The sequence below is a fragment of the Mytilus californianus genome, unplaced genomic scaffold (genome assembly GCF_021869535.1).
Source record: "Mytilus californianus isolate M0D057914Y unplaced genomic scaffold, xbMytCali1.0.p SCAF_2, whole genome shotgun sequence".
NCBI classification, from domain to species: Eukaryota; Metazoa; Mollusca; class Bivalvia; order Mytilida; family Mytilidae; genus Mytilus; species Mytilus californianus.
Window position 1 is genome coordinate 47,942,907 of NW_026262668.1, and position 23,073 is coordinate 47,965,979.

The 23,073-nt window shown below is 31.0% G+C and overlaps 2 long non-coding RNA genes across 3 annotated transcripts in view; one reads left to right on the forward strand and one right to left on the reverse strand.

The window, feature by feature from the left end:
• Positions 1–4,026: 4,026 nt before the first annotated feature.
• LOC127729907 (uncharacterized) overlaps positions 4,027–23,073 on the forward strand; it is a 47,858-nt gene continuing 28,811 nt past the window's right edge. The window contains exon 1 of the long non-coding RNA XR_007994892.1: positions 4,027–4,298. This is a non-coding gene — a long non-coding RNA (uncharacterized LOC127729907). The remainder of the gene's footprint in view (positions 4,299–23,073) is intronic.
• Positions 19,501–21,450, reverse strand: LOC127729908 (uncharacterized). Of its 2 annotated transcripts, none has more exons than XR_007994893.1 (3): positions 21,094–21,450; positions 19,991–20,059; positions 19,501–19,605 (listed from the first exon to the last, which is right to left on the reverse strand). It is a non-coding gene; the product is annotated as an uncharacterized LOC127729908 (long non-coding RNA). The 2 variants fall into 2 exon arrangements; XR_007994894.1 differs by lacking the exon at positions 21,094–21,450 and adding an exon at positions 20,408–20,528.

Consider the following 23,073-nt stretch of genomic DNA (forward strand, 5'->3'; position numbering starts at 1 on the left):
ATTGGTGGCCTTGGACTGTTTTCTGCTCTTTGGTCGGGTTGTTGTCTCTTTGACGCGTTCCCCGGTTCCATTCTCAATTTCAATAATTGCCAATGAGACAACTATCCACCAGAGTTCAAATGAAGTGGATGTTAGCAATTATAGACAACCGTACGGCCTTCAACAATCGGAGAAAAATCCCATACCGTATAGTTGGCTATAAAAGGCCCCGACATGAAAATGTTTTTCTGATTTTTGACTGTCCTCCTGTAGACAAAATATTTCGGTTGCCCTAAGGCCTCGTTTTAAATCATTCATCCGCCACTCGGGAGTAGTATGTAGGGATGGTTTTCGGTAACCTTTCACAGAGTATTGATGACGTAGCAACGTTTTATTGGAACGTAAACAAAGATGTTATGAGATAAGGGGAAGCAAACCTAGTTGATAGAAGAGTAAACAAGAGCGATACAATCAATTACGTAAACTCATTTACCCAAACATTTAGACAATATTGTCATCTTTGGTGTAATCGAATGTGATATAGCTTAATGTTTCGGAGTTTAGTGTGACGTCCATTTTCGCCTGAACTAGTATACATTATTGTTTAGGGGCCAGCTGAAGCCCGCTTCCTGGTGCGGGATTTACTCGTTGTGTTGAAGACCCGTTGATGGTTTTGGGCTGTTTTCTGCTCTTTGGTTGGGTTGTTGTCTCTTTGGCACATTCCCTAGCTGTTTCCATTCTCAATTTATATATAGGTCATCAATAATGAGCAAAACCCATACCGCATAGAAAGCTATAAAAGGCCCCAAAATGACAAATGTAAAACAAAACAAATGAGAAAACTAACTACATGATTTATGTACAAAGCAATAACCGAAAAACAATTATGATATACAGCAACAATCCACTGAACTACAGGCTCCTGAATTGGGACAGGCACATACATAATGTGGCGGGGTTAGAAACCTGCTTGCCAACCGCGCAAATGAATAGTCACACTCTACTCGAGCCGATTGATGCCCAACCATGTAATTGAAGGATCATTTTAATAAATAAATAATTTAAATATATCAAATTTCATCACCGACCATATTTATAATGTGTTCGGGAATACCAGGATGAATTTTAAGGTAAAACGTGCTGAGTAAAGTATTGTGATATTTACCAAAGGACGTACAGCAAACCATGCATTCTGGTATAATCAAATCATCCTCTTAGATGTCGGAACCAAGCATTCATAATGCTATGTAATGAGGGATAAAGAAGATAAACAATCGATATTAAATACAACAGGAAGATGACAATGTTATTATCTTTTGTAAAATACAAGTAAGTTAACAACCTCGTTTCCTATTTAATTAAACAAACAATGTATTCGCACAATGATTCATATTCCTTGATATTCATTACACCACTATGTCTACTCTTCATTTAAAGTCGGGACCTCGGTGGCCGAGTGGTCTAAGTAGTCGAACTACTGTATCACTAGCCAGTCAACACTGAGGTTGTGAGTTCGAATCCCGCACGGGGCAGGTGCACTCGACTCCAATCTTAATTGACTAGGATTGTCAGTTTTCCTACCGTGACCGCCAGAAATTGCACAATAGTGTTGAAAGTGGCATTTAACACCAATTGATCAATCATTTTATGTCTTGTTCTTTTGTTTACAAAATTACATTAGTATACATGTCAATAAATATTATATCACTGTTATCACATATATCAAGCAGTTATGAAAATTTTCCTGAAACAGTTCCTGAGTATAAATTACTGGGCTCTTCCGTTCATGAAAACAAAACACTATGAGATACTTCTGCTATATCTGACTTATTGCAATCCACATAAGGAGACACAATTTTTAATGATGCCAGCTTTGCTCTTACTCATTTAATTTTTGAGTAATAAGCCAAAAACTGCATTTTACCTCTATGTTCAATTTTAACAACATCGGCCATGTTTGTTGATGGATCAAATCCCCAGTTGGAATTTGTTAACAGGATATCATAAGGAACATCCAGGTAAAGTTTTATGTAACATTTGGAACTGTTGTTCCAAAGGAGTTTTTTTTTAAAGTTTACAACAACGAAAAAAGAAGGACAGACGACGAAGACGCCAAGTGATGGCAAAAACTCACATGGTCTTTTATGACAGTAGAGCCAAACACTTTATTTTGAAGGGACATTATTCCTCTCAAAATATTTGGTTGGCACTGGTTTTCGAACTTGTGTAAAACATTAATGAAACCTTTGCTGTAAATTTCCTTATAATCTAACACAAAAGAAGGCTTAAAAGCGCTAACAATGGACTTGACTTCTATAAAAATTATTGATCAGCACTGGTTTTCGATCTTGTCCAAAACATTACTGATAAAAATTTGACATCAGTTTCATAATCAAAGTGCTTGTGAGCACTGAAAGATAAAGTTAGATTTCATTGTGAACTGAATTTAAACATTGAATAGCTTTTTCTAATGACACACAAATCATATACTGTGGATTCATTCTTTTTCGTTGATTGGAAGAAAATTTTATTTTCGTGGATATATGAATTCAAAGTTTTGCTACAGTCTTCATATATATATACCAAAAGAAAATTTTCACTTCGTTGAATATTTAAATTCGTGGTTTATTTATACCTATCCAAATTGGTATCCGACGAATAATAATGTATCCACAGTATTTTGAATTGAGCTATCTTCCTTTGTTCATTTGTGAAAAGTAAAATAACAAAAATACCGAACTCCAAAGGAAAATTCAAAACGGAAAGCCCCTTATCAAATGGCAAAATCAAAAGCTCAAACACATCAAACGAATGGAAAACAACTGTCATATTCCCGACTTGGTACAGGTATTTCCTTATGTAGAAAATGACGATGAGGGTGGTTTTTAACTACCATGACTACCCATGAGGGTCTTGCACGGTCGGGCTTATATAGAAAATGGTCGAATAAAACTGGTTTTATAGCCAGCTAAACCTCTCACCTGATTGAGCCTATTTTTAGAACAAAAAGATTCATACACCATGCACAACTTTCATTTGTTGTATGAAATAGTTTTCTTGACCAGAATAGTATACAAGAACACATAATTCTGTAACTTGAATAACTGATTATAACATATCATTAATAAGTTGCATTGGCTGGATACTATTTAAAGAATGTTCCTCTCACTGCACTATGCTGCTTTAACTTCCAAAGGTAGTGATAAGCTCTGGAAGATATTGATATTAGGCCAGTAGCATAAGGGTTTTGATTGGATTTAATGCAATCTGTATCCTAAAAATCGTACTAGAAATGTGACTTGAGAGTGCTTACAAAGCAATTTTCAATATAATTTATAGCATAACTCCTGTAAAATTAATTGATCAAGGCTGATTTTTTAACACATCCAATATATGTACAAGAACATGAAGAAATGTAGGCTTGAGAGTGCTTACAATGCAATTTACAATTGATATATATTTCCAACTCCTTTCAAAATAGTTGATCAGCACTGATTTTTGAACTCATCCGAGACACTGCTGATATAATCCCATGATATAAAGGAGTATGGCCAAATTTTGTCAAAATGATTACTTTCTTCATTAGAGGTCAAATTTATGGCATCATAATAGCTCTAATGAGTCAGCACTTGTTGAGTTTGTTTATGTCAGATATTTTTACATATTTTGTCATCAAATTTTTTATTTGTATTACTAACTTTAAACTTCACAGAATGTTAGGGCCAATATGGACCCTTCATGAACGTACTCCTTGCATGAAAATCTGGCAAGAATTGTATGCTAACAAGCATTTTAGATGGATATCTGGTATTTCTATGTCCCATGCACTGCTTGACAGCAGAGAACAATAAGGAGATGTGATATGATTGGCAATGAGACAACTTTCAACCCAAGACCATGAGGTGAGGATATAAACAACTATAGCGCATTGTACAGTCTTCAACAATAAACGAGTAAAGTATTTACAAAATATGATATTATTCATAGAGAAAAACAATGGCCTAATTTATGCTTAAAACAGCAAATTAATTAGAACAGATACGGCTGACAGCAACCATTGAAAACATTGAATAGCAGGCTCCTGACTTGGGACAGGGACATAAAGACAAGCTAAAATGATTCTTTTATTCATAACAGATCATTAAAATTGTGTAGATGATAGTTTGAATTAGACCTTCAGATCTTTAAGTTTTGCAATTGATAAGATGCTAAATTCCAGAAGTCAATAGAAAATTGTAATAAAATCTGACATCATATCTTGAACATACATATACATTTTTCCAATATTTAAAATACTGTAAGTTCAGAATTATTCCGAGGTTTTTATTAATGAGGTTAATGCGAAACCTTGAGTATCGCAATAATAAGAACTTGCATTTTGATATCTTGTACATTTATCGATATGTAGCTTTTCCTAAAATAGCAATAATTAAATTCGCTTTTTTGTTCATTCTTCAAAAATTGCAATAATAAATGCACGCAATAATTTCTGCTTTTACAGTAAAAAGAGTTTTGTCTTTTCACCTCAAATCTTAAATATACATTATAACATTTTATTTAATATGGAAAGAGGTTAAACTTGATTCATCCAACTATCATTTGAACCAGTCAAACGTTTCCTATCCTGATTTATTTATTCCATAACTCCATGCTGCAAAATTTCAAAACTTAAACTCAAATTTGATATTTAAGATTTTTGTTCATGATTAAAATTTTATAATTTCAAATAGTAATAGTGAAGGTAAGAAATACATAAATTATAATTTTAATTCATGAGTTAACCAAGATACTTAGATATGTATCCTGAGTAATACAGGAATATCATGTTGATAAACTTTATGAAATATTGATATATGAAAATTAAACTGTTTATTGTTTTACCTATAATGATCAGCACGTTAGATACCAATAAAAATAAGCCCATGTATATATAAAAGAGTCAAATCTATGTCCTTTCCGCATATCTGTGTTCAGTGACATCATGGCACTCAAATCGGTGGCCCTTTGTTTCGCCTCAAAGGTGTGTCCTTTCCTCAGATTTGTGTCCCTTGATGTCATGGCACTCAAATCTATGGCCACTTGTTTACTCAAATCCGTGTCCTTTTATCATAGTAGACTTTCAGTAATGTTACGCTACTTGGGACAGGCATATATATAATGTTCAAGCATTCAAATCCCATAGTTTAACATGCTTGAACTTTTGAATAACCTAAACTGATAGCTATTTAATTTGAATGTAAAAATAGTTTTGATGTCTTTGACAACAAAACATTTTCCTGGAAGACGTTTTGATAATTCTAACGTCATCACATAAATTAGATGAACAGGACACAGATTTGAGAAAAGAAAGGAAACAGATTTGTGATGTCTATGATGCAATATAGGATTGGACACAGATTTGAAGCTGGGCATAAATTTGACTCTTAGGAACTAATAGAAAATGTAAATGGTAGTGTCTTAAATGGTTCTTCAAATAACCGACGTTAAAAACAATTAGAAAAAAAAAAACAATGGGCCAAAAAATATAAAAATAAAAATAACATCCTTTCTTTCCTAAGAAACTACAAAAAAAAATTAAACTAATAATCAAATATGTCAATTTTACTTTTAAAGCATACTACACATATTTTAACTTTCACTATTTTAGTTACCTTATATAAATATATGACTTAAAATATATTATACAAAACAACATTAATTGATTATTCCGATTAAACTGTGGAAGTTTGAACAAAGTACATGAAATTGAAAATTTTTTCTAAAATGATGAATGATGAGGGCAACTAATTTTCTTGCAGATTTTGGTAAATTGGTTATTTTTGAACAATTTCACAGATGTGCAACTTGTGTGTATACAAAATACTGTTAAATATTCCCAACCCAAAACAAAAGATCCCTAATTTTGTTTTTCCTCATGAAAATGGTACATCCCCTCCCCCCAAAACAAAACCCAATCAAAAACCAACATCATATGTAAGTAGTTGTTCAATTCATACACATAATATCAAGAGTAAATACAACAATTATGCCATGCATATCATACACTAAATACAACAAATATGCCATGTAAAATATTACCAACAAAGGCAGTTCAAAAGCTCAACAATAACTTTTATCGTCTTGGTCCCTGGTCTTGTTCTAATAAAATTCACCAATGATATATCTTTACTAGAAAAATGGCACCATCTTTAGGAATGGTTAAAAGCATGAGTCACTGTAAGGAAAAAACTATTACAACAAAAACCATACTTGTTCTATTTCTATTTTTTTAGTATTAGAATCTATATTAATTTAATCAGAACTTTTTGAAAAGTATTAAATGGAGAAAGAAGAATTGCTTAGATAAATCTAAATATAGATTAACATGATTCCTTCATATTGATACTATGAAATAACAACTGCAAGTTACAATTTGAAGCTTTGTGTTGAGTGAGCATTGCAAAAAAATTCAAAAGGTCTTCATATTGTGTTGAGAACTAACATTTTAAAGTTTTAGTATGATGAAAATTTGGTTATCTGTTTATCAGATTGTATTTGTGTGCTTTTCGTGATAAAAACAATATTTTTTCTTGGTTTCACCAGCAAACCAGAAGAGGATTTGATAAGTTTGGGTCAAAATAATCAACGTCATGTCAAATATGACGATGTTGTCAACTAATCAGGTCAAAGGTATTAAGATAAAAATAAGAAGATATGGAAAGATTGTCAATGAGACAACTATCCACTAGAGACCAACATGTAAGCAACTATAGGTTATTTTTTAAAGCTGTGATATATATGCTAATTTTTGAAGAGCTAAGTTATCTGAATCAACCTGTTTCTACTGAAAAAAATATATTTCAATATCTTAAAATAATTGTATAAATTTTCCTCGAATGTGACCTACCTAATTAGACTTATCACCGAGTTTGTACAACACGACGGGTGCCACTTGTGGAGCAGGATCTGCTTACTCTTCCTGAGCACCTAAGATCACCCCCAGTTTTTGATGGTTCATGTTGCTCAGTCCTTAGTTTTCTATTTGTGGTTTGTATACTGTTATTTGTCTTTTGATCCTTTTTTCATTTTTGCAAAACTTTAACGACCAGTCACAAAAAATAATATAAATTATAACACATGTATAGTTTTGGTTGTAATAGAAAAAAATCAGTGCATATACATACTATATATATATATATAGTGCAGTCAACTAACAAATAGATTTAAAATATTTTTCAATGTCGGACCCATTACAGATTAACTACTATATATTAACATAGGATTACTTTTGAATCTATTTCCAGAATAGTAAAATAAATTATAAAGAATTTAAAAAAATGGATAAAAATATAATTGGATTTCATTTACAAGAAAAATATCATAAAACTCATTTCGTTATTAAAGTAACCTGTAAAAAACAACAAACATAAATTTTTGATGCAAACCATTCAAGTAACAATTTTGGAATTTTTTTCTTTCTTGAAGCTTTGTTTTTTTTTTTGTGCTCAGCAAAATTTGTAATTCTTTGTGTTTCATTACTCAAAAAACTTCAAAAATTGAAATGATATATGAAAAACTAACATTTTTGCTAGGAACAGTTTGACACACACATATTACAAGAAAGACTTTGGGAGGCATGTAGTAACAAATTATTTCTATATTGCAATGGAAATCTATCAACAAAGATAACAAAACAAATGAAGCACCATTATGCTAAAACAAATATCGCTGTATTATTAATGTTCATACATATATGGCCCAATGAGATTAATTCTTAGATTTTCATCTTTAGCCTAAATAAATTGTCTTTTAGAGACCAAATAGTAGTAAAATCTTCAGCAGTATATAATTGTTTTTGTACATAAAAATAGAATTATGAAAACTGCATGCAAACAAAAATCTTAGTAAGTAATACATTTCTGCAATATCAGAATCAAAGTTGTGATTAATTGTAAAATGTATGCAGTATCAGCTGATCAAATACACAAATCATTCAAACCTATATGATATTTATTTATAATTAAAACAAACTTCACTAAATGCTTGAAATATCATTAGATTCAATATACAATATAAGTGTAAATAAATGATACATAAAAAATAAAGTAAATAAAAATCACCAGGATTTCTATCAGACCTTGGATTCAATCATATTTATAGCAGAACCTATTCATGTGCTAACCAATTTCCTCGTAAGCATTCAACTCTATTTTAATTTTATCAAAAGCTTTTAAAAAATTTATGGTATTTTTTAGGGATGTCAACGAGTACTCGAGTATTTGAGTATCGCTCGGTAGTACCAAGTATCGAATACCAAAATAATACTCGACTAATCGGTTTCTGTTAGAATGTTGTTACATTCTTAAAGAAAAAATTATTATTAAGAGCGCCTCCCGGGAAATTATTATTAATCAAATTTAATCAAAATTAAAAAAAAAAGCTTCGAATGTTTGCGTTTAATTGTCATTTAAAATTCCCTCGAACAGATGTAGGATATGAACAAGAGCACCTTTCCAAGGCTTACACTTTTAGCTTATCATCTCTTAGTCATTCCAACACCTCTTTACCGTCAGAGCAAATATTTTCATCAGCAGGACTGTTAATTACGTAACAAAGTTGAGAAATCGACTCGTCCCAGAAAAAGTTGAAAAAATAATATTTCCAAAATAAGAACAAATTCGTTGCACCCTGTGTTGACCCTTAGAGAATTGTTAAAGGTATCAGTAAGTTCTAATCATCACCTCTTTGTTGATCATTAAAAGTGTTTTTTTAAGAATTACAAATACTGTTGTTTGAGCAAACATTTTTCTATAGATGTTTATTAATTAATTGATTAGATCATTGCCAGTTTACATAATGAGTGCATATAGTAAATGAGCTATAATTAATTCAAAGAATTTCTAATAGTATTTTATATGATTTTTTAATAACAATTTATATTTAAAAGTATTTTTGAAAGCGATTTCTAAATTAAATTAATTAGTTTTTTAACCCTAGAAATATTTTACAAATTAACATGCAGTTTATTGTATCTATGCACATGTATGTGTTTTATAGTGTCTCATAAGTCAACTGTTTGGCTGTGCATTGATTGCATTTTAAAGATATAATTGTATATATGTCTAAATGTACTGTATCAATCAATGTGTGACACTCAAATAAAATAGATTTTATTATTATTTATTATCAATTATGGTTTAAAATTCCAGGGACTATTATCTAGTCCTTGGTAATTATGTTTAGAGTTTACGTCCATAAGACAAAGACCAAAAATACGTGAAATGGGTATAATTTTGTGTTTCCATTTTGTAGATGTTGATCCGAGCGAGTACTCGAGTATCGCTCGGTAAATCTAACGAGTACTCGATTGGTAAATCTTCACCGAGTTGACATCCCTAGTATTTTTCAACCAAAATTCCTCAAGGTAATCTCAGATAAATTAAAGGTAAGGTATTTGACACAAATGGTACCTTGTAAACAGTATTGATTTCAACACTTTACAACAGTTTTAATAGATGAAAATCAAATTGAAATTAAATATGGTTGCTAGATAATTAGGTGACCCATGAATTATATCTACTTTTATACCGGTACTCCAAAAAAATAGAAATAAACCTCATATGTGGTACTTACAAGTTTTCTGTACTTAGGAGCAGATCGATTCAATGAGGGCATTTTATTGACAAAATTTTTTACTGAACAAATGTCAAATGTTCATAGTTCTTATATTTAACTTATATTAGAGGTTAAGAAAAAAAAACTAATAAAAATGAAAATATTTTGTTCATGTCACTTTTTACCAAAGCAACAGAACAGGATGCCTTAAGTCTAACAAAGCTGTACGCTTTGAAATAATGCATTTCTTGATTTTTTGGGCCCATTTTAACATATGATTTAGATATTTCATGGTCAATATAAAAATGGATATTTAAATATATAAGACATAACATATGCATAATAAATTTTCACAAATTCACGTACACTTACTAAAAATAGTGAATGTTTGTAAGTACAGTTAAAAAAAGTAGAATAAACATTTGCCATTTAAAGTTAGACATAACTCTATTCAAACATCTTTTTGCCAAAATATATTCATAAAAAAAAGGAAATATCAAATATCATATGGATTTCTAGAAATTGTGTTGACAGGTAAATAAAGAAAAGTAGAAATTTCAAAATGAGTTTTGAGTACAAATATTCAAAATATCTTGTTTATTTCAACTTAAAAATATCAAAATAAAAATAAACCGGTAAAAAAGACAAGTAGTCAATGCACATACATATATATAGTAACATCACAATTTGCTATAATACAAGTTAACAAATCACAAACATTGAGCAAGGAATGTACATGAAGTCAATATTTATTAAATTATTAATGAGACAATAAGGAATATGCTGTATTCAGCTTCATGATACAATTGTTAAGTAAGAGGATCCGGAAGGGGTGTCCTTCATTTTTGTAGATCATCTTTCTCTATTCTTTATTTATTTTGCCCAATATTCTCTATTCTATATTTTTTCCCCCTTTATTCTGCACTTTTTGCCCATCATTCTCTATTCTGTAAACCCCATCCAGACACTCAAGTAAAAGAGTCACAAAGTATGGCATATCATATCCATATTGTAATGCAGCTGAGGAAAATAAGTCCTTACTGTACACATCAGGAACCCAAATCTCCAGTAAGACCAAGGCTGAGGGGGTATCTGTTTGGTTGTTCAGGAGGTATAAATAAAGCCAATTCAGTATGAAATGGGGACTAGATAAATCTGATGCCCTGGGCTGTGATATTGCAATGCTGTCTGAACATTAAAGACCTGGCAATGATTTTATTTAGGGAACTATAGGTTACCTATTGCGAGGCAAAATTTCTAAATCTATTTAAAATATGACAATTTTGTTGCAAATAATGTCCTTTTCGGGAAGACTGTCAGTCAAATGTCTAAGCAATTTAGATTTCAACAACTAATATTTAAAAAAACTAATTCTTATTGTTTGCATAAAAAATATGAAAATATGGCATACAAGTCTTGTAAGTTTTTACTGAAATACATTTACCAAATTCACTATCACTTTCCAATTTCAAATTCATGGTTCATTAAAATGTATGATTTTCAAAAATAGTCACTTTTGGTCCCTTTTACTTTTTATAACAAATTACAAAATGTAAGAAGCTTTAACATCAAACTTAAGCTATAATTTCTATTGATGTAAACTAGCTAAAATGTCATATAAAATTACAACAACGAATACAGTTATGTACAGCATAAATGACTTTATGGTAAAATGAAAGATTGTAACTTTTAATTGTATTTTTAAAAGTCTTTTGATATCATGTTTTGTAAATTTTAGAAATATGTAGAAAATAGTTTTGTACAGTACATAGGTGTATATCTGACATGAAAATTTTAGGAATTTTGTAATTGATATGGGGGCGCTACCTCAAGCACATATTTCAATATGCAGCCTCTTTTTCAAATAGCTGCTAAAGGAAGAACGTACAGAAATTTGGTGACACTCAATTTCATAAAATATTTTAATCCCCTCCTCCTTCCTCTTCTTCCACCTTGAAAAGAGTTTCTTTCATCTTTGTTCTAAAGGTGACGAGAAGAGGTGGTATCTGCTTCCAAAAGTTGAGAAGTTACACTATTATTAGCAAATTTATAGTCAAGGGGAGATAACTCTAAATTGATTGACTTTTCAAAAACTTCAATTTTAATAATTGATGACATTTGTCTTTTCACTTATTACATAATATGATTATTGGTTCAGATTGTAATGAAAGTATCGTATATTTAAATTCACAATTGGTACTTATAACTGTAGTGTATGCAAGTTTTATTCATGTTTCTTTTGGTATGATTGATTTTGAAACATAAACTGTCACATCTGTGGCCTGCATCATCATAACATTTTTAGTTTTTATTTGACTTCAGCGGACCATAAAAATGAATATATGTACAGTTTATTCTATTTGATATATATGTACAGTTAGTTCTATATTAAATCTACATGTACACTACATTATCATACTATATATGTACTTGTCAAACATAGAATTAGAAAAGTTTGCATTGATTATTTTATTAGCACTAACATTAAAATATGTATCTGAACAAATATGACCATTAGTCAAAAATAACAGTCACTTCAACATTATTATTACATTCAATGTCTGAATATACATTTGACAAATAAAGTTTATCATGCATTACATTTCTGACTGTAATGTACATTGATTAACACAAAAAAATATTTTGATATATTTTTTATAAAGAATCTCATTTTGTATTTTGATTTGAAGAAATGCTGTTTGTTAAAAGTTTCTTTTTGTTGATAAAAATAAAGGATTTCACTAATGAGGTTAATATTTCAAAATATGTTTGATTGTCATAGTATGACTAAGTAGGTTTGACAACAACAACTGATTCTTAAACATAAAAAATATAAGTTGATTCACCATATCAGAATCTAAAGTAATATAAGCAATATTTTCAAAAGCATACACCGAAACTTTGTGAATGGATAAAAACTTTTATCAATGGATCCTTAGCTAATTGTGTGACATAATGTTGAAGCTTTTATCTAATTCAACAGCATTTAAATTAGTCAAAAGTCTTTTGGATTCAGAAATGGTAAATTATCAAAACATCTAGCAATTCAAATATCTTTATATGTTCCAATGTTCATCAAATTAAACAATATTTTGTCCATAGTATTGCATTTTGTACATTTTCCATTTTTTCTGTTCATTACATCAAGAAAAATTAAGAATGAATCAAACTGGAAAACCTAATCTCTTTTGATAATTAGTGAGTTAAATTCAGACCCGAATTTAGGTTGGAAAAAATAAAGGTTTCCTTGTAAAGTAAAATTAAATTCAACTGGCTTGAATTATGAATGGGGAAATGTAATATTTTGGCCCCTGAAAAAATTGCAAGTATTCATAAAGTCATTGAAATAAAAGAAGTTTTAATTTGTAATCTGTGATTCACTTTTCGTTGAAAGTAACCTTTACATAATTTATCTATCATATCATAAGTTAGAACAATACTTTTCTTATCTCCCAATAGCCATTTGCTCGACTTAAGCTCTATCATTGTAATTAAACTAGAATCAGTTGTACTGGTAGATTATTCACAAACCTATTATATATAAACGAAAAAAGCATGTAAACAAAACAGTAAATTTAAGGATTTCACATTTTGCCATTTGAGCTCTGTTTTCTTCCTCTGGTTCTTTATATTTCTTATTCTTTTTTGACAATAATTTCTGCAATCCTTTACCCATACGATATGGCCTATTATCGCCATTATTCACTTCCAAGTCTTCCACTATAAGATAAAAGATATTATTGTTTTTGATAAAAGTCTATAACATTTTGTAAAAAAATAAAGACTTAAAAAATTAGAACTGCATGAAAAGTTTGACATTTCCAGCAGTGAATTTTTTTAAGATGTTGCGTTTGGAATAAAGCACTAGTATATTATTTAAGACAGCCTTCTTCTAATAGAAGATTCTTGACTAATAAACAAATATCATTACAAATCTATTTATTGAAACTAGATGTTTCCATGTGTCGAAAAGTTAAAATAAAATTTGTTCAACTTGTTCCATGAATGTTATCGAATATGAGTTTCATTTTATACTTCAATAATTTAATTTTGGATGTAACACATCTTCTGATTGGCTGAAAGTTTTTTGTCTATCAGCTCATAGACATAATTTTGTCATGTGACTGTGACGTTATCAACGTTTTTTCATGATTTACTCCTTTAAAATGGAATTTATAATTAAATTATAAGGAATGACTGAAATATTTTTTTCTGTCTATTCGAAATAACCCTGATTGATATTTTAGTCTTAGATGCATGATTTTTTTATTAGTTGTTATTGGCTTTGAACTAGCTGTCAGTAACAGCGAGTACTCTCAGATCTGTACTTAGTGTCGTTTTGTTGTGGGATGTAGAAGTACCTGTCCACATCCACTGTGTTTTTGTTAGATGCATTTCAATGAAATCAAACAATAATTTCAAAAACAAATCAAACATCCCTCTACCAAATCCTTACAATAAAAATACTTACAGAAACATAGAAACAGTGTATCAACTGCAAGGTATAAACATTAAAGAATGTGGCTGCTATCACATATGTTCCCATTATTACAACCTGAAAAAAATATAACGAGCTTAAACATCAAAGGACAATGTGTAGGATTCATCTTCAAATTTGATATAAGAATTTAGCACATTTAAACTGGAGTTCAGTTTAGAGAACGATTGCTTACAGCCATGCATAAGACATCAAAATCAGGTTTCCCATATTTTTCTCATGCTCTCATACACATTTTAAAGATCTCACAATTCCAGGATTTTTTTCCAAAAGAAAAAAGAAAAAGATAAAGCTCACAAGAAAAAGAGAAATTCTCAAATTGTTTTTTTTTTCTATTATTGAATATTTCCTATGTTAAATAAAACTAACCAAAACATCTATCCGGCCGTAACATCCAGATAATAATGTTTCGAAGCTAGGGAGATGTAGTAAATATTGGTTATCACAATCTTTACCCACGCAAGTAAGTTTATGAGCCTTTTAAATCAATTGTTAGATCTTTGATCAATTCTACCTAATTCATTTACAACCTGCCTAAACTACCGAGAACCTGACTGGCAGTTAGTTCAAAGTTTGCTATTTAGTTGAAAGCTCTGTTATAACTTCTACATATCTGTCTGTAACTTATGAAGCTGGTTTCTATTTTCATAGCCATTTTTCCCACATCACTCACCCATTTTATGCAGCTTTATTTCTAATTATCTCGGAGTAGTACACAACAACCAAGCATATACCAGTTAAAACTGATCAGTCTTCGATTACTATGACTGGTACCAGATTATCTGGAGCAGTACATAACAACAAAGTATATCAATTTCAACTGATTAGTCTACTTACTATGTAGTATCAATTACATGAGTTTGACTGTCCCTCTGGTATCTTTCGTCCCTTTTTTGTAAATGCTGGAAAATAACTAAGTTCAGAAAAATGTGCAAAAATTCTTCAAACAATTCCATAATAGCAGGTGTACAACTTCAACATGTGCACAATATTTCTGTGAAGTGATAGGGGTCTTGGTTGAAAACTGTAGAATAATTTGAAAAATTGTACCCTCTTTCATAAATTTTGCTGAAAAGTAATCAAGTTCCAAAAAATATTCCTCAAACAATTCCATAATAACAGGTGCACAATTTCAACATATGTGCAATCTTCCTGTGAGTTTCAGGAATCTGTGTTGAAAACTGTAGGAGGAGTTTATTACACAAATTAGGTACCCACTTTTCCCCTATCACCCGACTGCCCATCCGCATGACTGGAGCATACTATATGCTGGTAGATCAGTTGTAAGGAGTTTCAGATAAATACATGTATCTTGCTTACCTGACAACATTTTTTAAATATCAAAAAATAAAAGAAGAATGTGTCTGAGGACCCGAATGCCCCTGCTCAAGCTTTGTAATTTTCGAAGTTTAAAAGGGGCATAGATCTAGAACGGTGAATGACCCATAACCCAAATTCAAACTCTGTCTGCATGCTGTGGTTCTTAGCATTGTGTATGAGTTTCATATAATTTGGATGAGACAAACTTAAGTTAGAATGCGGGAAAAAATAAATTTGTAATTTTCCAAGTTATAAAGGGGCATCACTATAGAACGGCAAATGACTCTCTGCCCAAATTTGAACTCTGTCTGCTAGTTTTTGTTCATAGCATTGTGTATGAATTTCATAAAATTTGGATGAGGCAAACTTAAGTAAGAATGGGGAAAATGGGACAGACGGAAAGAGGGATGGTCAAGGGTAACACTTAATGCCCACGTTGCCTACGGCGGGGGCATAACAAAATTATAAGGTATTGATTTTGCTCATTGTTGAAAGCTCTACAGTGAACTTTAGTTGTCTAAATCCTTGTCCTTTGGTTGCTGGTGGATTGTTGTCTGATTGGCAATCTTACCACATCTCATTTCATTTTTATATTTACTTTTTATTTTTCTTAAAATACCAACATTTTTTTCTACTAATCTTTTCATGCAAGTCAGTGGCATTACATCAGATAACAGAATTTTGTTCAAACTATTGTTTGTGATATTGTAACCACAATCCGTCCTCTTTTCCCCATAATGTGATATACAGATTTAGACTTATCACCGGGTTTGTACTTTCATGAGCAACATGACAGGTAGCACATGTGAAGTAGGATCTGCTAACCCTTCCAGAGCACCTAAGATCATCACCGGTTTTTGGTCAGTCTTTAGTTTTCTATGGTGTGTTTGTATACTGTTGTTTGTCTTTTGGTCTTTTTTGTTTTTTGCCATTGCATTGTCAGTTCGTTTTCGACTTATGAGTTTGAATATCCCTTTGGTATTTTTCGTCTCTCATATCAACATAAATTTTTATTATGTTACAAAGTAGAACAAGTTAATAAAATTGTGTGATCCCACTTCATGTTCCATTTTAATAATGTTTAGGAGAAATATTTATGATAGATGGATTGTTCATGTCTCTTGCTAAACATCCAGTGGCAAATATTGTATGCATAGTCAGAACGAGAACAAATAAACAATACAAAAGATAAGTTCTGAAAGTAAGTTCTATCAGGATGAAGGGGGAGACATTTGGACTGCCACAGGAAAATGGAGGTATGTTGAATAAGGGAAATTTTGCCTATAAGCAAGCCACCTACAGACCCCACAGAGAGTTGTTGCAAGGGTTTTTAAACGTGCAGAGATTATGGCACTTGGCCCCAATGAGGCATAGAATACACATAATATTTATGAATAGTTTCAATATAAATGGAATAATATACATATACAAGTCTAAATTGAAAACAACGTTCAAACCTATGATTGCGTTGGATAAAAACCGCAATTTTAATACGTGTGCATGCAAAACAAATTTCTTGGTAGAGGGGTCTAAATGCAGCACAAACAACATTTTCCAAAAGACCAAATGAGTCAAAAAGTATATTTTAACAAAACGCATTTGACTAGCAGGTCGAACAACTGATGTTCTTAAACCCTGCTAACTGCCATTGGCGATTGCCAAATAAACGGATTACAAGATGTAACAAAATAAATCTTATTATAAATTTATTACCGAACAGAAAACAATAAACTTGCGGAAAAGATGGTATACCGCAAACACGAGGTGCAAATATTTGTACACCATATCCGGATTTCGACAATTAATGTCTCTTCAGTGATGTAAGGAATCGAAACGGTATTTGGAAGGCCATATAATTTACCTCAATTTAGGATAGACTCTTGAATTTTGAAAGAGTCAAAACAGGATGAACGGATCATATAAACCCGAAGGTAAATATACTACAAGCCCAAACGAAAAAATATAAACAAGTCTAAATTGAAAACAACGTTCAAACCTATGATTGCGTTGGATAAAAACCGCAATTTTTATACGTGTGCATGCAAAACAAATTTCTTGGTAGAGGGGTCTAAATACAGCACAAACAACATTTTCCAAAAGACCAAATGAGTCAAAAAGTATATTTTAACAAAACGCATTTGACTAGCAGGTCGAACAACTGATGTTCTTTAACCCTGCTGACTGCCATTGGTGATTGCCAAATAAACGGATCACAAGATGTAACAAAATAGATCTTATTATTAATTTATTACCAAACAGAAAACAATAAACTTGCGGAAAAGATGGTATACCGCAAACACGAGGTGCAAATATTTGTACACCATATCCGGATTTCGACAATTAATGTCTCTTCAGTGATGTTAGGAATCGAAACGGTATTTGGAAGGCCATATAATTTACCTCAATTTAGGATAGACTCTTGAATTTTGAAAGAGTCAAAATAGGATGAACGGATCATATAAACCCGAAGGCAAATATAATACAAGCCCAAACGAAAAAATATAAACAAGTCTAAATTGAAAACAACGTTCAAACCTATGATTGCGTTGGATAAAAACCGCAATTTGTATACGTGTGCATGCAAAACAAATTTCTTGGTAGAGGGGTCTAAATACAGCACAAACAACATTTTCCAATGAGTGAAAAAGTATATTTTATATATGAAAAAGTGGTTTTCTGATAAAATTTTACCATTTATGGGCAAAACCAAAAAAGTCTCCTTTGTGGTGGCAACAACAAAAAAAAAACCTCTAGTATGTATTATATATAATTACCATAATGTAAGCATTCCTGTTAAGAAATTTTATGATAGTGACAATAACACAGATTCCAACCTTAACTGATACTAAACAACAAGTCAGTCTTGCAGCAAAACTGGTTACAAATCTACTTGGTGTACACATTAACCAAGAATATATGTAACACTCAGAAACGTGTCCTTCCCCCCCAAACGTGTCCACATGACGTCACTGAACTGCAAAACATGCAAAACATTTGTATGAACGCCCAAACGTGTCCATTTTATAATAAACGCCCAAACGTGTCCAATCCCCCAAACGTGTCCATATCAAGCGTTATTTGGTTATTGCTATTTCATTAACGTATACTAATTTTCCCATTTTATTAAAAAATAAAAATAAAGTACGTTAGGTCTTTTTTAAACCGGCATTATAAACCGGGTTAAAGCGGGGGCGTCATTTAGACTATGTCGTATGTAAATGTAAGTAAACATGTTTAGTTAAATTGTACAGATACCTGGTATAAAAAGTCCCTTTCTCTGCGCATTAAAACATGTATGTTCGCTCTAAATATGCATGAAATACGTGCAACTGGACAATACGCAATCAACAGTCTAAAGTTAATTTATACAGTACAAATTAAATTTGTAATTACGGTAATCATTAATAACCGGCGTTGATCACATAATAATCATATCAACAAAAAAAAATCTATAAAACCATTGCTAGTAATAATACATTTTTATTTTGCTATTCGAATCTGGTGTCTGTTTATTTGAAAACAGAAGTCTGTTATGACATCTTAACAGTGTAAAGCGTGCCTCGTCTAGGACACTTATCTATTCGTATCACTACACCTCTTCTCCAGAAACCGCTGCTAAAAACCGCAGTCCCTTTGTTCATAGCAGGATTGGTTCTGTAGTCAACTATATCTCCTTCATTATAAAACATGTAGCTGGTCATATCGTCCAGGGAGTTTTTACCAAACAATTCAACGGGATACATTTGTTCACTATCAAAATACTGCGTGATACCAGTGTTGAAAAATCCATGTGTGGACTGGTTCCCATTAATTTCCTATTAAGTTTAAATGAAGCAAAAGTTAAAAAGTAAAACATTTGTTTGTTCATTTGTTTGTTTAATGAATCTTAAATACGTGTTTGCAAATTTTACTTGAAACCAAACTTAATTTTTCAAAACCATTTTAAATTAACGCAAAACTTAAGCTTACATGGAAACTTAATACAATACATGCATGTGTAAACAAATAATTTGAACAATTATTAATTGTTGGATATTTTTATTTTGTGTTTTTTTGTGTTTTTTTTTAAAGTATTTTGAATATTTTTTATAAAAAAATACTTGTAAATAGATCCTTTTGCTTGGACTTTCTGAGCTCATTAAAGATGGGGGTCTTCCAAATCTTTTTCTATACATTTCACTGTAGTAAGGGGAAGCTGTGTTATTTTGTACCACCTTAAAAAATACCATTCACACATATTTTAAATATACAAAATTATTCTATATTATGATAAATTTTGTTATATAAAAAGTATATTAAGACGATCTGTTTTAAAAATAAAATTCCACCTGAAATGTGGTTTAGAACCATGTAAAACATAAAAACACAAATTTCTTTGAAGACCATTTAGGTAAAATAACAAAATTTGCATCTGGGTCGTTTTAATAACATTTCATTACAAACTGTACGGATTTATAAGCACCTTAATTATTGAATATGTATTTTATTTCACAAGAAAATGTTTACTACTGTCCAGTTGGAAATATTAAATCCGTACAATAATCAGTAAATGTTTAAAAAATAAAATGGAGATTGTTTATTGTAGGTTTTTATGTGTACCTGGTTTTCTTTTTCTTCCATTATTAATACTTGGCAGCTCTGCACGTTTTCACTTGTCAAACTTATTTCCTACAAAAATATTAGTATTAAACATATTATTTCAAAATCAGTATTATTTATTGAGCATACCAATACAAATCAGTTCAGCATTAAAAACAAGCGTACTTAAACAATGTATTTTCGTTTTTTTTATTGGCGTGGTTTAAAATTATACATGTAGTAATATAGGTCACAAACAGTGGTCATACAACTATTAAGCCAAAAACCTTTTTAAAGATTGAAATGCTCAATATATGATAACAGATGATTAGATCATTAAAAAGTAAAGTGAAAATGCACGAAAAAATCCATTCTTATGAATTTGGTTATAGATAAAAAAAAAAATTGTGTTTGTTTATATACTTGGGGTACACATACATGTACTATATTCTTTTTAGGTGCTTTATCTTCCATCATACAATCTTGTTGCGAGATAATTTGATTAGTTTGGTCTTCAGTTATATCCTTGGTAGGCGAGGCGATGTCATCGAATAGTTGTAATGTTTCTAAAATTAAATTCTTATAAGTTACTTCTACAGACAATAATGGAATAATAATAGCATTGTACTTTATAATTCACTAATTATTGTTGGCATTTATAAATATTTATCTTTTTTCCTTTATGGTTTCCTGCAATTTCGAATACGGTTCGTGTTGGGTAGGTTTTTATCTAAAGGATCCTATAGGTTTGACACAAAGAAGACAAAAGTAGTTATTGTGTATTTGTAATTTAAGAAGTAGTTTTAAAATGGTACAGCGTTATATACGTAAGGATGTATTTTTCAATTAGGATTTAATAAAGGTTAGGGTTAAGTTAACGTTGATAATGGTTATAGGTTGGTTCAGTATTGGTTAAAATAAGCTATAAAATTAGTGAAGTAAATCTATATATATATATATATATAAGTAATTATGTTTTGAAACCTTTGAGCAGTTTCCTGTAATGATTAAATGGGAAAGCAATACATTTATAAAATAATTTAGTTTTTAAATTTGCTTTATCCAATCATCTGAAATTTAAATTATTTAAGCATGTACTTTCAATAGCATATTAAGTTGAATACCTTCTAATGATATCTGGTCATCATTCTCATCAGTTGCCGTATCCATAATATTCTCCTGCTGATTATTTTCTGGTTTGATTTCACACTCATTTTCTACTTCGTCGTCAACATCTAGATGAGCGTTTCTCAAAAACAATCTTTCTTCTTCAGTTAAATTTTGGTATGCTATCTGAAAAATACACAAGTTTATTATTATATTTCATAACTTAAGCTGTTCATTTTATTTCTGTTACGGTTAAGTTAATTATAGTTTTTCCTTCTGTCATAACGGGACCTTTTATAGTTTACCATCTTGCGTCCTAAACATGCATGAAATATTTGTCACTGGACGTTAAGTAACCAACGATCAATTTATTATTTAGCAATGGTTTTTATTGCAATATGTTACCATACAAATAAATTGTTGACCTATCGCACCTTAAACAATGTTACACAATTAAAGTTTAAGATCTATGAAATATTTTTCTGTGTCTCTGAGATATAGGGAAGTTTAAAATTAAATACAAATATGCAGTGTATTACATTATTACAGTATAAAATTTATTTGAACACAGCTTAAAACAATTAAATTGTGTTGCAATCTGAATATCTTTATTATATTATTTTTATGAACGGTTTAATTGAAACATTAACATAAATTCCATAATTACAAACCTGTTCCTCCACCGATGTAGCAAAATTTTGTCTTTTGAAATACATTTGATAAGGAGTTAACGGCTTGGTTACTGAATTAACTCTGTTGTTGTAGGTATAGTAGAAATGTGGAAGTTCTTCAACACAGTCTTTTACAGTGCTCATTTTCACACGAAAAAAGGTTGTCATTGTCCTGTTAAATCTCTCTACTCTCCCTTGACTCTGCAGATGGTACGGTCTGCCATGTATTTGTTTTGACTTAAACTCCTCAACGACTCCTTCTAGATCCTTATTGGTGAATTCTTTACCATTATCCGATTGTAATATACGCGGTGCACCATAAAGGTAAATAAATTTTAAGAAAATGTCAGCAATTTCCGTTGCCGTTTTGGTTTTTGTGGCACATCCAAACGCAAACCTGGAATAACAGTCTAGAATGTTGCAGACGTAATTATATCCTTTGTAACAAGGCATTTTCTTCAAGTCAATCTGCCACCGACTATTTGGGTAAGTGGCTGGAATTGGTTTTCTAGTCCTTGTTGTTTTAGGGAGTTCCACAGCTGCATTACAGCTAGAGCAGTTAATTTCATTTTTGAATAGAATTTTTATACTCTCTCGTCCTAAGGGAAAAACAGCATGCCTAATTGTCTCATAGATTGTATCATTTTTCCTGTGGTCTGTTTCGTGATTTATCTTTATTAACTGTATTAGCTCTAATTTGGTTACGCATCTTCTATGTCCATCATTTAGGCTTTCACTTCTTCTGTAAACCTGTTTTGTTTCTTTGTCAAAAAAATACAATTGAATATATTTTTTTATCATTCTTTCTGTTACTCCTTTTACAATCTCTGAAATTTTTCTTGGTCCCCATTTTGGATTTTCTTCTTTTAATTCAGTAACTCTTTTAATTTCCGGCAATTGTGCCCAAAATACTTCTGCATTTATGTCTTTCGATAGCGGTTTTGACCTTTTTTTAGAGTCTAAACGAAACCCGACATCTTCAATTGTGTCCCCCATCTTTGAATTGCCGTCAACGTTATTGACGTCATTAAATACATATTAGCGCTAAAAGACATGAGACGTTCTGGCGTATAACAGTAGACACGTTTGGGCGAATAACAATTATCGGACACGTTTGGGGGTTATGAAATCGGACACGTTTGGGCAACGTTTGATAATTACGGACACGTTTGGGGGGATCGGACACGTTTGGGGGGATCGGACACGTTTGGGGGGAAGGACACGTTTGGGAGTGTTACATATATACTGGATAAGTTAACGGTAACAAATTAAGTTATAGTTAAACTTGTACATAATAATGAAATACATACTGTTTACATTCATGTC